Genomic DNA, 17,147 nt, shown 5'->3' on the forward strand with positions numbered 1-17,147 from the left:
ACGTAGTTTTCATAAAACTTTTTCGTTGTAAGGTGACGAAGTGTATGATGGATGTAGTTCCTAAAGATTGCGTTTAACAAATGAGTAGGCGCTCCTCATATCCATACAACATTCAACATACTCAGCAGAGCATAGTCATTCCACTTCTTTACATTACGCATATAACTTACCTTTGAAACATTTTTTCTACCACCACAAAGAATGTCAATGCCATCGACAACAAAAAAAAAAGCTCTCTTTCATGGCACTCTTTCCGGTTCTGTACAAATCTCATCCATTGATTTCACGCATACATACCTTACAAAGTCTTGCGACCATCTGTCTGGTGGCGGTCTGCCTTAAAATCGTATGTACCATTTATCTCAAGAGACAGACCGAGGACAAGATAAAGATCAGGTATATTCCGTAAATAAGACATTCCTATAATTATTAGACAAAATGCATAACAGTCGGTAGGTATACCTATTAGGCTAGGCACGATATTAAGATGATAAGATCTAAAAGCTTCCTGTACCACTTGTACCACCAGTCGTGTATGTGTACCACCAGTGGTATATGTGTACCATCAGTCGTATATGGGTAGTAGGTAGATACCTATACCACCTATACTATATAGAGTTGGCATTTGGCAATTAAGCGGTGCAATTTTAAACGATTACTGTGCGAACAAAAATACGGAAGTTGGCACGCTCGATGACTGGCACGCGCCAAATTAGCAGGTGACCGCTTCGTAACACTTTATTGAGGGCACAGGGCCTACTCAGGGCACAGGGATTTCAAAAGCACTGTGTATTTATCTACGTCACCCATATCCACCCACTGCTGGGTACAGGCCTCCTGTCTTTCACGTCATCCTTTCCAGTAATGTGCAAGTTTCACGATGTTATCCGACCATAGGGGCTGGTGGTTTGCGTCGAAATAACACCACAGACTTAATGTAACTCCACTGTGTAACTCATTCTTTTATGAGACATTTAATTTTTATCTTCTCAAAAATTGCATGCCAGTTACTTGTTTAGTAATCTACCGCTCCCTCTCTCTCTTTATTTAAGAGCTGCGCTCTTGTCGGTGGAGTAATCGTCATTCCTCTCTTCTTTTTTATCTTCTTAAAAATTGCATGCCAGTTACTTGTTTAGTAATCTACCTCTCCCTCTTTATTTAAGAGCTGTGCTCTTGTCGGTGGAGTAATCGTCATTCCTCTCTTCTTCCCGCCAAATCCTTCACCTCCTGATACGACACGACCTGCACATTTTCTTTTGTTTTTATTTTTTATACATAGATAGTGGAGCTTGGTGCTTAGTGAAGCGTATTGAGGAGCTCGGTGGCGCAGCGGTTAACGCGCTCGGTCTGCGATTGTTGAAGTAAAGCAACTTTCGCAAAAGGCCGGTCATAGGATGGGTGACCACAAAAAAAAAGTTTTCATCTCGAGCTCCTCCGTGCTTCGGAAGGCACGTTAAGCCGTTGGTCCCGGCTGCATTAGCAGTCGTTAATAACCATCAATCCGCACTGGGCCCGCGTGATGGTTTAAGGCCCGATCTCTCTATCCATCCATAGGGAAGGCCCGTGCCCCAGCAGTGGGGACGTTAATGGGCTGATGATGATGATGATGAGATAGATAGTAATCTACCTACTAAACAATATTCCTAAACAAATCACTGGAAGGTATTTTCTGGTACAGTAGTTCCGACGGAAGGTAAAAAGCAGATAAGTACCTATTTACCTACAAAATAGCACTCGGTTCTCATTGAAGTGTGTTGACCTGAACTTTATTCAGTTTTTATTGAGTGATTTATAGCTTCACCTTCGCTTCTTTCATTAGCACATATCACCATTTACGCAAAGTGATTGCTTTAAAAAGTAGACAAACCAATAAAGACAACAAAGTAATAAAACTTGAGGTACGTACGGTCACGAGTACTAATGTACACTTTAAAACCATCTCACATTAACTTTTTTGACAAATTAAACCGTAGGTCTCGTAAATATCAAATATGATAGTGCGACAGGGTTCTAAAGTGGGTACATGATATTGCCATTACTGTACCTATCAATTGCGCGCACCTGCGGCCACCCCTGGTATTTAAATTTCACCAGGTGACCTCGTGGCATTTAGCACTACCGCTGAAATAGATACGACGCATCTGACGTTTGAAAACACGCATACCAAAGGTCGCAGAGATGCCTGTTCGGCCTTCTATCGTGTGGGTTAGGAGGTGGACTACCAACCTCATCAACTCTGGTGTCAGTGTTATTATTGAGCCGCCAAAGGCCCACATGTCTCACGTAACGACTACGTATTTACATTTAGTAGTAACCGCCCAGGTAGCACAAAATTGCTGCATAAGCGCTGAACAAGTGCTGGTTAAGAATATCAATGCTGTATGACGGTATTTAAATTGGCTGTATTAAAGCTGAAAAAGCGCTTTTTCAGCCAAAAAGGGCCCCAAATTAACCAGCCTTTGGTATTATAATGGCTGAAAATAGGCTGTGGTTTACGTTAATAAAGGCTTAATTAAAGCTGCAATAAACACTTTCGAAACGTTTCATTCTGTTTAAGATTACCATATCCAGCGCTTGCGCAGCTTTTGACGTACCCGGTATCCAATTGAAACGTTTTTTTGAGCTTTCCATATAAAAATATTTAATATTTTTAAATTTTTAACAACAGGAGAATAAGTTTCTATTCAACAGCGACAGGGCATCCATTTTTAATTAAAATATTACTGCTTCGAGTTACGGTAACTTGAACCAGTGATTATTATAATAAGTTCAGATTGCGAGTGCAACTTTATCGTGTAGTATATACTAATTTATAACTAATAATTGATGCGCCCTTAGAATTATTTAATTATATTGAAAGAAATGTGTAGATAAGTTTCGAGTGAAAAAGCTTTTGGTAAAATTTTACTTGTAATCATATATAATACCCTTTTATGAACGTACTTTAAGTTGAAACATAGTTATTATGTGAAATAAATGTGTAGTTTTGAAGAATTTAGGATTTAAAATTTGATACAAACTATATTTTTGAGGTTAGTTATGGCGTCCATAAGGTTTCAGCTTAAGTCGCTGAAAAAATATCTTGTGATTCTATTTGCTGAAAAGAATACCAATAATCAGCCACAGGCTGCATATGTTCTGCATAAGATACTTTCAATTACACTTTTAGTTTTTACAAGGTTTTGGGGTACGCAGTTCTAATGACTAATGAGGTATATCGTATTTCAGCAACTACTTTATGCAGCATATTAGGGCTCCTTTGGCAAATAATAAAAACCGTTAAACCGGTATTATCTATCTATATATATATAAAATCCTTTGTCCTGAATGGCGGATCACAGCCCAAACCTGAGTCATCAAGAGCAACAAGTTCCATAAGGGTTTGCCGGAATGTGATAATCTTTATAAAAGTACGCATAAATGACACTACGTTTCTACAAGAATTATAAGCCACTTGTAAAATTACACAAAACAGCTTTGCAATCCAAGCTGTTAAAATATACGACTCGATACACTTTTACAGCTTCAGGAGTAATTAAATTATACTTTAACGTATTTTAAGCAGCTGCAGGCTGTTTAAAGTATTTATTTTACAGCTTTAACCAGAAGTCTGTTTATTGGTTTCAAAATAGACCACAAGTAGTGTAAAAGCTTGATAAAAGATGCCTTCACCAGCTTTAAGCGTTAGAACACCACTGGGCCGTACCATTAACCAGCTGCCGTTATAAAAGAATATTTTTCAGCCATTCAACAGCAAAAAACGTTATAAAACACTAACTATGAACTCGTATGCAGTCCACAGCTTAATTACGTATTTTAGATGTACCTTTTACCAACCATTGATTAACTAACGTATTTCAAAGTTTCATAACAGCCTATGGAAGCTAAAAAAACCATTAAACATCTTATATAACACTTTTACACTTAAATAAGAGGCAGGTTCGACATTTAATCAGCCAGTGTGCTACCTGGGCGGGACCGGGGATATTGAGGTGCGATTGTTGACGTAAAGCAACTTTCGTAAAGGCCGGTCATAGGATGGGTGACCACAAAAATTAAAAAAAGTTTTCATCTCGAGCTCCTCCGTGCTTCGGAAGCACGTTAAGCCGTTGGTCCCGGCTGCATTAGCAGTCGTTAATAACCATCAATCCGCACTGGGCCCGCGTGATGGTTTAAGGCCCGATCTCCCTATCCATCCATAGGGAAGGCCCGTGCCCCGGCAGTGGGGACGTTAATGGGCTGATGATGATGATGAGTAACCGGGACCACCGGCTTAGCATGACAATTGGGTGATCAGCCTGCAATTTAGTAACAAAATCAGGGATGTGATTTTTGTGATATGTGACGTTGCGCACTTATTTATTAATTTATTGTACACAGGATAACACAGAAATACAATATGACAACATGAGGAGAGATAGGCACAACTTATTTCTAATAGGAATTTCTTCCTGTAGGCCTGGGTGAAGCATACACAATACTACATAATTATATTATTATTATAATAATACACTAATCGCAACAATTAATGTAATAGCCTTACTTATATCTACAGCTAATTATACAATATACAAACATATATACATACAAATAAATGTAATAATAACAATAATAGATATTTATACATTGTTTTAAGTTTACGCGGTTATTATCATAATTAAAACACATAATAACGGGTTCTTACCACTTTTAATGTAGGGCTATGAGACTCCCGATATTTCAACACTGTTGCAAGTGTCATGATCACGGGATGACTGATGAGATTGGAGTGGAGTAGGTAGATCCATAATTTTCTATCGGGGTTTTTTTTTTAATATCGGGAGTCTCATATTCCCATTTTAAACGCGGTAAGAACTCGTTAATATGTGTTTTAATAGATATTTACTATAATTTATTTACACAAAGATAGATAATGTTCCTTAAGTTTACTTTTATGCAAATGTACCTAATGTAATGTTTTATGCAAGAGGGAACCACTTGTCTATTTTCCCATAAAAAGTAGCATGGAGAATGCTACACCGACAAGCGCGTGGCTCCTAAATTAGTGATGATGAAAATTACAATATTGCTTTTTAGATTAATTGCTCCTTTGGAGCAACGTCTCCACCAACCCGCAACGGAGCAGCGTGGTGTAGTATGCTCCATACCCCCTCCGGTTGATTGAGGGGAGGCCTGTGCCCAGCAGTGGGACGTATATAGGCTGTTTATGTATGTATGACCTTTTTTGCCCCTCAGGGTGTAGATAGACAGTTTTGTTAATATTATTATAATCCCTTATGCCAACAACAGCAACAAGCGTGCACAACAAGGATGATAAACAATAAAAAAAACCTGTTTACCTCAACTGTTGTCAACCACAAAATTACCTAAATAGCTACAATAATCCATGCAATATAAAATACATGTAGTGACGTCACACAATAATGATATCACATGATGCCACAATAAACAGTAGATAACATTATGATAAGACGTTATTTTTTGCATACCTCCTTATCTAATGGAGTTGGCAGGACCACTTAGATACCTACAACTATCCAGTCTCTTCTTCTTCTATCGTGTGGGCTGTGAGGTGGATTACCAACCTCGGCATAGGCCCCTGACATAGCATCATCTCATCTAACGATTACTCACTTACATCAGAAAGTTTTTTTTTTGACTTGACTTGACTTATTGTAGATTTGCCGCAGATGGCATTAACTACTTGGCCGGACAAATGGGGAGCGCTGAAGGCTCTCACCCGGTACATCAGTAAGTAGTAACCGGGACCAATGGGTTAACGTGCCTTCCGAAGCACGGATCATCTTACTTTCGGACAATCAGGCGATCAGCCTGTAATGTCCTAACCAAACTAGGGATCACAAAATGATTTTTGTAATATGTCCCCAACGGGATTAGAACCCGGGACCTCCGGACCACAGTGGTCACCGTTACTTTCCAACCTCATCCACAACTGTCCCCCTGTTGCAACGAATCTACAAAAGTCACGTCAAAAAAAATACGCATCACTTACTTTGCATGTAAGTATAAATGATAGCAATAAAGTTGGATTAGGCGACAGACATGGCAGTCTCGCAAAGTAGACAAACAATATTACTGGAGATTACACCCATGACTCAAGATATGTTTACACATTACATAGCTGAATGTATACCAACAGTCAGATCATCATACCGCTTTTTTTTTGACGTGACTTATTGTAGATTTGCCGCAGATGGCATTAACTACCTGGCCGGATAAATGGGGAGGGCTGAAGGCTCTGACCCGGTACAACGTTTAAGGCCTGAGGGTGCCCAGTTGGGCGCGAACCTCGGCTCAGGGCGTCGTCTAAAAGGAAAAATATTTGAAAGAATTAATCGACTCTAGTGGGTCGATAGCGATAAGCGTTGATTGAGGGAACGTACCGCTATCATATGACCATCATCTGCAGCTAACGTGATAGTTTCAGTACACGTCGCGTGACTAAAGACCCGTTGGGAAACAGTGTGATAGGGTTGCCAATCTATCTATCTACTAACGGCCTCCGTGGTCCAGTGTTTGAGCGTTGGGCTCACGATCCGGAGGCCCCGGGTTCGAATCCTGGTGAGGACTTTTTAATCACTTTGTGATCCCTAGTTTGGTTTGGACATGTTTCTTGTAACGACTACGTATTTACATCAGTAAATAGTAACCGTTACCAACGGTGTGAAGTTGAGTGATAGAGAGTGTGATAAGACAGAGATGTGGTGTAGGTAAATGACGATATAGTGACTAGGATTGAGAAGGGAATGTTAGGTTGGTTTGGACACGTAGAGCGGATGAAGGACAATAGAATTGCAAAAGCGGTATATAAAGCGAAAGTTGATGGTAGGGCTGGCAGAGAAAGACCGAGAAGGACTTACGACGACCAAATTGGAGATGTCCTTAGAAAAGGTTCAATACGATCTACTCTGAACCGGCGTGCGTGTAGCAAATGGAATTCTATAGTCTCTGCTTACCCCGGTGGGAAATAGGCGTGAGTTTATGTATGTATGTATGTACCAACGGCTTAACGTGTGAAAAATACTAATAGGTACATCACAGTAATCCTAGGTCACGGGTGTCGTTCTATACGTAGTAACTATTATTCCTTATTCTATAGATACCTATAGCTTGTACTCCTTCCAATTTATTTATTTCTACATAAGTATTTCACTCCTCTACTGCAGCGGTTGCCTAACGAGGGAAGGCCAGTAGTAGGACGTATATATATATAAAGACTGTGTTATCTGGTGGATTCTAATGATAAACAACCCTATGGTATAGCTGTATCACTGTTCAAACATGGTGACAAATTGGAACTATTCGTCACGTGCCAGCGACGTCGAAATTGGCACAACGAACCATCAACAGACACAGAACTGGTTTAAATACTTATCACCTTTGTAATACAGTCGAAAAGTGATGAATCGGGTTTTTTAGGGTTCCCTATCTGAGAGAAACAAGACGGTTTTCTAAATATGACGCTGCAATACGATGTTATATCCCGACAGAGATGGTGTGATGATCTGGATGCTTGGTTAGGTTATTGGACTCCAGTATCCTGACTCGAGCCGACGTGGTGTGAACCAATATGAACAGTGTACATTCTACTGCGAAAGATAACAGCTCTACGCTATTACGGCTCACCACCAATCTCATTGGTCTAACAGAAAGTTCGGTGAGGTGTGGGTACTTAATAAGTAGTTCACCTTGCCATGGAAGTATCTTTGACTACCCCAATTGGGATATAAGAGTTTAGAAAAGGACATAATTATCAGGAAAGTGTATGTTCTGACAGCTGTCAAATTAGTCAAGCTTTAAGTACTTAACGGGGTACTGCGCTATGATATGGGTTTGTTCAAAAATGGAGTGAAAAAGGTCCTTTGAGGTCGGTAACACAGCCAAGACGGGTCCATCCTGGCTGGCAGCCCCGGCTGTACAGGGGAGTAACAGGATTATGCACACATGCGAATTCAACCTCTTAGCGGCAATTTAATGGGTGGCCGTGAACGAAATTTTTAAATGATTTAATTACGTATATCTCGGTGGCCGTAAACTTATAGAAAAAAAAACTGTATTTTGAAGACCGCAAGGTCGCGCACCACCTCAATATTTTGCTAGGGCCGCCTCTTATAAGATTAATGACTACCTAAATGATGACATGTCTGGTATTGAATGTGTTCCTTTAGTTATTAAATAACTTGAATGTATACCCTCATTGGTTTTTAAACGATGTCTTTCTGTTGCAGTTTCTTGTCATTTCTTCTCCTCAGCCATAACACCTTGCGAAATGACTTAGATTAAAAAATGTTACATTGACATTCAACAAGTTTATCCATGATAATTACGTTGAATAAATGATTCTGATTTCTGATTACTGGTGACCACTTAGCATCAGGTGGCTCACCTGCCTGTTAGCCACATAAACAAAAACGTCTCTCGTCATTCTTTGAAGTACGGACGTACGGATCCTTACCACACTTGGCCAGTCTTTTTAATGGCACTAGTGACTCAATCACCGGATACGTATTTGGGATTCCGGAGGTCACACCGCTCATTCATACGAATTGCTTTAGGATCGTCAATAGAGGAAAAAGAAAGTGTTTACGGTATCAATTGTGTGTTTTAAATTCTAATATGAAAGTAATCGGGTTCGATTCCCGATGAGAACAATGTTGAAATCACTTCGATTGTTTCATATCTAATGTTTGGTTAGGACATTGCAGGGTGAATCACACTTGAATGTCCAAAAAAGTAAGATAACTCCATGCTTCGGAAGGCATGTTAAACCGTTAGTCCCGGCTACTACCGCAAATACTTAAAAATCTACAAACATACTTTTTACCTAAGTGTTTTCTTGTAACATTGGTGGGGACATTGTCGAAATTACTTTGTGAGCTAAGCCATTGGTCCCTGCTATTAGCCGTAAAAACACCTCCACCAACCCGCAGTGGAGCAGCGTGGTGGAATACGCTCCATACCCCCTCCGGTTGATTGCGGGGAGGCCTGTGCCCAGCAGTGTATGTCTTCTGATGAATCGCCCGTCTGCTCACCCCTATAAAGATTGCGAGCGAGCGTCCCCTGCATACAATGCCAGTTATAAGCGGAAAACTTTCCAGCTAAATCAGGAAATGGAATTCCACCCAATACGTACAAAAGTCAAGTAAACAAAACAATCTTTATGTTAGGTACCTAATTAAGTAAAAATAGGTAAGTAGGTTATGCCAATAAACATTGTGAGGAAACAATAATTTCCATTTCGTTGCGCAGTTCATATACTTGTTTACAGATTACTAGACTCTTGAGGTGTTTATACTCTAGATTCATCCATAGACCTGTGCCGTTTGACCTTACAACTTTTCCATGAAAGGCGAGATGTACGGTCACGAGCATTAATATGTATATACACTTTGGTACCATGGTCACATTAACTTTTTTGACAAAATAAACTGTAAGTCTCACTAAATGTCAAATATGTTAGTGCGACAGAGTCCTAAAGTGGGTACATTATATTGCTCATGACTGTACTGGACTTACATAGAAATAATTTATTTATTATTTATTATTTCCACATCCACACGTAACACGTTCATAATACGTAAGTAATGCCAATTTTATTGTGAATACGTTCCCCAAAACAATATAGGTGGCACTGTTCAGATTTATTTGTTTATTTATTGAAGATATCCAACAGCTTATTAAATAACAAAGAATAATTACAATAAGTACAATATTTGTTCGCCAATCACAGGATACCACAAATAAAACGGATTGTAGAACTTGATGAGAACAGTAGCTTTTTTTGACGTGACTTATTGAGCGCTGAAGGCTCTCACCAGGAATAGAGAACAGTAACAACAATAAAGATTTAATGTGATAGTTACCTATTTTCTCATTACTCGGAGCATTTAATTCTACAAAAATGTAATGCTTAATGACAGAGACACTAGATCTCACTTTAATCACATAATGTAAATAGTACCAACTTTAAACTACATGGTTAAGGAGAGTATGTCTCTAAACATCCCAGGCCAGAACGCTTCCGGTACCACACCCCGATCATTTCACACAAACAATCTCGTTTTACACAGACACTACACATTGACATTATCCAACACGTGCATCTGTGTGTGACGTCTGACACCATACAATTCAAGTCTAAACTATGTTCGAAGGGGGGTGAGGTAAACCTAGCTCACACACTGGTGGGGAGCGGAGAGTCGACGTTCTATACGTAGTATTATTCCTTATTCTAGGCTGGTACCACCTTCGTCTGCCACAAGCTTAATCGAAACCACACGCGTCCGTCGGCTCTATGCGCAATAGCTATAAACGTAGCTATGTATGACAACATGAATATTGATCGAGTGCATTGTACCTAGATGTGTTTACCTACCTACCTCTACCGCTCGTTCTACAGAGCAGACAGTCGTTTCTAGAAACTGACCGCGAACTTTCTCGACCCTTTGAATTGTATAACAGTTCCGTTCCAGATATCAAATGACAAAATAACTTGCCACAATAAAACTTCTATAGGGCTGCCAAATAAAAGTGCCAGGGTTACTAGTGGGAATAAACCTATAATTGTTAAATCACTCCTCTTGTACACCAACTTTCCTCTTTTTTGCATTCATCATCAGCCCATTAACGTCCCCACTGCTGGGGCACGGGCCTTCCCTATGGATGGATAGGGAGATCGGGCTTTAAACCATCACGCGGGCCCAGTGGATTGATGGTTATTAACGACTGCTAATGCAGCCGGGACCAACGGCTTAACGTGCCTTCCGAAGCACGGAGCAGCTCGAGGTGAAAACTTTTTTTTTGTGTCATAGGCTATGACCGGCCTTTACGAAAGTTGCTTAACTTCAACAATCGCAGACCGAGCGCGTTAACCGCTGCGCCACCGAGCTCCTCACGAAATACAATATTGTGACGTTCTATTTTGTCTTGTCGCAGGTTAATTCGAGGTTAAGCTCTCTACGTACAGTTTAAAAATATTCAACCTGTCAATTTTTTTAAGTTTGTTTTCTGATCATTTCTACACTGGCAGAAAGGTCGTACTCCTCAGCGACCCATTGCCAAAACCTAAAAAAAGGACGGAAATTGCAACTCACACTTAAACTGTCGCGGTTTAAAAAAGAAACTAAGTAATATGTATAAAGAAGTACCTAATTGAAGTACATTTATTCTAATTACGTTACGTCGAATCTTCTTCTATCGTGTGGATTATGAGGCGGATTACCAACCCCATCAACCCTGCTGTCAGGGCTACTATTGAGCCGCCAAATGCCCCTGATATGGCTCATGTAACGACTACTTACTTACGTCGAATGATTGTCAAATATTACCTTTGACATTATATTTTATAGTTTGAAGTCATATAAGACCTTTGCATGGCATAGGAATGTAATGAGGAAGGATGAAAGGCATATATAACGAGGAAAGTTATGAGTATGAATGTGGATAGATATAGGGTTAGGGGACGACCCAATAAAGTGGGGACGGATTATGTAAAGAAGTAAATATATGTGTGTGAAAGGTGTGAGTACTGAGATGGCGACTGACGGAAATGAATGGAAACGGAATACATGTTGTGCCGACCCTACATAGAATGGAATAAGGGCAAGAGAATAATGCGCCCTTTACCTATCTTACTGTTAGGCACAGACCTCCCTTCATTTATAGGAAAAATTACAAGACTACGAAGAGTACCTATACTCCAAGCTGCTCTACTACGGTTTGTGGAGTAAAATTACAACTTCCTTAACGGTCTCTATGGCCCAGTGGTTGAGCGTTGTGCTCACGATCCGGAGGTCCTGGGTTCGAATCCCGGTGGGGACATATCACAAAAATCACTTTGTGATCCCTAGTTTGGTTAGGACATTACAGGATGATCACCTGATTGTCCGAAAGTAAGATGATCCGTGCTTCGGAAGGCACGTTAAGCCGTTGGTCCCGGTTACTACTTACTGATGTAAGCCAGTAATCGTTACATGAGCCATGTCAGGGGCCGTTGGCGGCTCAATAATAACCCTGACACCAGGGTTGCTGAGGCTGGTATTCCACCTCACAACCTACACGATAGAAGAAGAAGATTACAACCGCGGAGATTACGATGTTAGAAAAGGACAACAAAGTTCCAGATCATCATAGTATGGTATATGTGGCACCCCTGAGCTCCTTCCAGCTCAGAAGGGAAGCAATAAATGCATCCTTACGTAGATGTGAGAAGGTTCAGACTAGAATTTTCTTCGGTAGGTACTTTTGATGACTAGTTTTTTTGATCGTACATAACTCAGTCCTACAGGGTGGGCAGAACACTGAGAGAAGCGTTCCGGATTGGGACTATAGCGAAGAGCGCTGAATGATTGAATATTTTTTATTTCAAACATATTTTTTTTTTGTTTAATTTGCCCCGAGACGGTGCAGGTAAAGGAACATAAAAAAAAAGGTGCAGGTAAAGGAACATAGCCATACAGCCTAGTCATATGAGATTTTTCTTCATGTAATTTTCTGAAGGCCGAAGCCATTTTTTTTGTTTTTTGTTCGTTTTCAGTTAAACCATAAAAATAGAAAAAGAACCTCTATTTTGGTAAGTAAATTTCTTTTTTATAGCATTTACAGTGCGTGCGGGCACATTTTTTTTAAATCCTGAGTATTTTCAGTAATAGACTACGAAGCTTTTAGTAGGGGGCACCCTTTAGATTAGTTTGCGTACGTTTCTCTGTGCCAATTCACTCGACACATCAGCCCAACAACAAACCGGCATGAATTATGGTTATTTTTATTTCCCTTTGACACGCTTGTGGCAAATAATGATCCTAGTCTAGGTTACTTCCTGTATATTATTATGAAGCATTAAGTATATGTGTATACATAAATAGTTTAATGTGCACACGGGAAACTTACAAGAGATCCGTTCTGGTGTACCAGAGAGCAGACAGAACGCGAATCTTCATTTCCGAAGGCTACCTCACAAGTTGAGCTTAATGGCTTTCTATACTCCCGACGACCCGATTACTCTACCCATAGAGGCGGCCAATCAGCTCGCTACACCAAACACTTTAGAACCCTGATACCAACCCCGCCAGCGTGGTCGACGATTTCCCCCTATTCAGCGCTTATCGCTATCGACCCACGAAGGTCGATTAATTCTTTCAAATATTCTTCCTCTCAGACGACGCACTGAGCCGAGGTTCGCGCCCAACTGGGCACCCTCAGGCCTGTTGTCTTAAATTTTGTACCGGGTGAGAACCCTTGCGCTCCCCATTTGTCCGGCCAATTACTTAACACCATCTGCGGCACGTCAGAATAAAATCTTTGTATACTATTCGTATCTGATTCTGTTTTCAAGTTCATGTATAAGTACGTATATCTCACAAACTTTACAATTTAGTTTTCTGACTACAGAGTAAAGCCGCGAACAAGGTCGTCGACAAAATTATGTCGACATAAGCCGGCGAGGTGGCGGGCTTGGTGTGTATTGCGATTAAGAAATATATTAATACAGAATGTTATATCATTCGTTACATAAGCTCACGACTATAGATGTAAAACAACCGATTTAAAACGTTTTAAACCAAATGTTGCCGTTTTAAACCCCAAATAAATCGGTTTAAACCGTAGAAAACTCGTCTACAACAATAAAAGAACTGTGTTTTAAACTTCATTATGGTAAATTTTTGGTCACTTGACGTCATGTTTCGTATTATAGTTTATAGAATATCAATAAAAAGTACCTATAGAACTTAACACGCTAAGTATATCATTATCAATCTCAAATCAAACAGTATACTTATTACACATTCAAAAATTCTTTACACAGTTTATAGGTACTTCGTTATATCCCTACCTCGGAAAAATCAAGAAAATATAGTTATGATTAAGAAAAATGTAGTCATCAACAGCAGCCGTTTTAAACCGAAATAAATGGTTGATTTCGTTTTAAACGGATTGGTTTAAATGGTTTTAAACCGTCCTTACATCTATACTTACTCACAACTATATCCCAATTGGTGTAGTCTGAGGTACATCCATCACAAGATGTTTATCTGAAAGTACCCCCACATCCCCGAACATTCTGTTAGACTTTGTGTTTCTGTGTTTCTTTCTGTGTGTTGTTCTTTGTGTTGTGTTTCTATTGGCCAAGTAGTTAATGGCATCAGTGTTGTGTTTATATAATAATAGGTGTCACACCACATTTAGATTAAACTGTCTTAAGGGGCCTCTACGGGTTGGCTTCGGCCCCACGCACGCCTTCCAAAAGTCCGGGACTCCCGATAGGCCCGAGATACGGAAATAACATACAGTAATAATAATGCAATTCGTGTTGTTGTGTGGTGTTTTTATACCTATAAAACCTTCCCATGGACAGGAAAATGACAATCAACAACAAGGTTAGACAGGAAGCTGCGATATTATCAGATCACACATGAGATGATACATAAAACGCACACATCATAAAATATCATAATTATCATAAAATAGCTGGTTGTTAGTGACTCACGTGACAAGTAACTCAATGTCAAAATGATATTTCGTTAATTAAGTAACTTAGTCGAGGTAATATTTTAATCGCTTATCTAATTAAGAAAGGAATTTTACCCCAATTTAAATATATTTGCTGCTTAAATTGGTTTTTTTTTGCGTTTTCGATAAGATATTTTTTTAAACATGTCTTTTTGTACATTTGCGGGATAGAAGTCGCAGCTTGGCGGAAAATAGGGCATTCGGAAATTCACCATCAAAATAAATTGGAATTATTCAGGATAAACATGTTATTGTAGTTCTAAGATGGATACCATTACGTCACAAACACGCCCATAATCGAGGTGAGTCAGATAAAAAGCCACGTGATTTTGAAGCTGTTGTAGTAAAGATTGCGTTTATCTGTTTATTGTATTGCATCGATGCATCTCCTATACTGTTATCGATGCTTCAGGATCATAAATTATACGTGTTTATTCGGATGCCAAAGCGGGAAGCTACAAAGCAAAGTACGTACAGACAGTATTATTCAATGTCGTTATTGAATACTAAACAAACAGGCAATGCTTGTAAACAGTCTACAGAAACAGTTGCTTTACATCACCACTTAATGTTTCTGGTCCCTACAACGTTCCCGCGTTTATTGCAGATAGTTTACAAATTTCAACACAGTAGTTCCCCTTTGGCACTGTTCCCTGTTTACAGAGATAGTAGGGAACCAATTATTGTACATACATACGGTTTTGTTTTCGCCGTCGATTCTAAAATTATCACCGCATACTCTATACTACGCTCTATATTTCGCGTTAGTGTGCTCGCTGACCGCGGAGCGATCGCATGTATTCTTGCTTGCCTCAACCATATTGAATTGCTTGCGGCGTTTGCGGCTACTTCATCGATAGAAAACCTATCTTTTCGTCTCTAAAGTCGAGAATATGATGGTGAAACTAGCTTTCCCAGTTCTGTATAATTGTGACGTGGACATGTTGCGGTATAAGGAGATGAACAGCTTCGCGACGGAGTGTGTCGTGCCTCGCCGGCCGAAGAGGAGTCTACCTCCTCTCCCAGAGGACAAAGAGTGCAGTAATATGGAGTTGCAAAAGTGCAGTAGTGTGCAGAGAAAGAAGCACAGGATACAATGCTTGCTGCTACCAGCTCTACCTGAACGTGACGAGTGAAGAAAAAGAAGAAGAAGGGAGTTCTTTATCACTGGTTTCCAAGTGCCGAATCCTTATAGAAGTTTTTTCGGATTTCGTCACGAATTCAGACCAAAAATGGTAGTTGTAAGTAGCCACTAGCCACCTGTATGTGTAGTAGGTGCAATGTGTATTTTACGTTAAAGGTTTAAAGGTCAGTGTCGTGTGCTCGATTTTATAATTTCATGGCTGTTTATTTTATAGATAATCCTAGGTCTATGATTTATTTAGTTAGCGTAGCATTATCACTAAGTAAACAACTCATTTATCTTTATTTTATATTAGATCATTTTAATCTCAGAAGTACCTATAATACGTAATGTTGCGTAAAATGGGATTTCTGAGGAATTAATTGGTGAAAATTATTGCAGTCACTAAACAATATAATTAAATAGTTAAGCTACTCTTTACTAGGATGTGGTAAAATTTAAAAGGAGTGAGAAAAAAAATCTTTAGACATATTTTTCTTTTCGCAACTATGTCCACCTGTGGGCAGCATGTAGAGGATAAGGTGTATGATTATGTTTGACATTGTGATTAAAACATATAACTAGTCACACCCTTAATAACCACTGATAACAGTTGATATAAATGTTATTATCAAATTATTATTTACGATTGATATGGCGTTTCCTAATAAATTTGATAAGTTTAGCTATTAGCCCGGTTGAAATGATAAACATGCTATCGATCAATTAAATTATATACCTACTTAGTTATAATTTCTGTTACAGAGTGGTAATTTGAGTACTTTGTGTTAAGTATACCTATTATATAAAGTTAAAGTTACCTATCAACTGTTTAATGTTTTATTATTAAGAATTTAATGTCATATTTAAAAATTATCAATATAACTTTATTTATAAATATAATAGATTTTTGAATAAATTTTTAATTTAGATTTATTATTTATAGGATTTATTAAATTATCTTGCATTAACGGTAATTTTAAGCAAATTGTAAAGCTCAACCATTACGCAAGTAATTCATTTTTCATATATTTTATTTTAATTTATGGAAATTCGAGTTCACTTATTAATGATTATGATTTAGGTATGCAAAAAGAAAAGAAAATTTATTTTTTCTCTTTATTAATGTATAGTAGATGTGCGTTGCATAATTTAATGTTCAATTTAATGTTGCATATCAAATTATATAATATTTATCACGATGTTAATCATAATAATGTTACTTATAGGTACATGACTATATTGGCAGTACAATAGTTATGTTGATCTGTGATATATGTATAGTCGTAGATGTTTTGTAAATGTTTTTGTAATAAAACAATTTATTTGTGTAATAGAAAAACTTGTATATTTTATTTAGAAACACCACAATATACTCGTATAATACCTACCTACATAATTATCCATCTTAGGGCGTCGTATCAACAGTGGCTACAAGTTATTGATTACTTGTGGCTCTGATCACCCCATTAGGGATTACGGGCGTGAGTTTATA

This window comes from Pectinophora gossypiella, chromosome 19, assembly GCF_024362695.1.
Source record: "Pectinophora gossypiella chromosome 19, ilPecGoss1.1, whole genome shotgun sequence".
Taxonomy (NCBI): domain Eukaryota; kingdom Metazoa; phylum Arthropoda; class Insecta; order Lepidoptera; family Gelechiidae; genus Pectinophora; species Pectinophora gossypiella.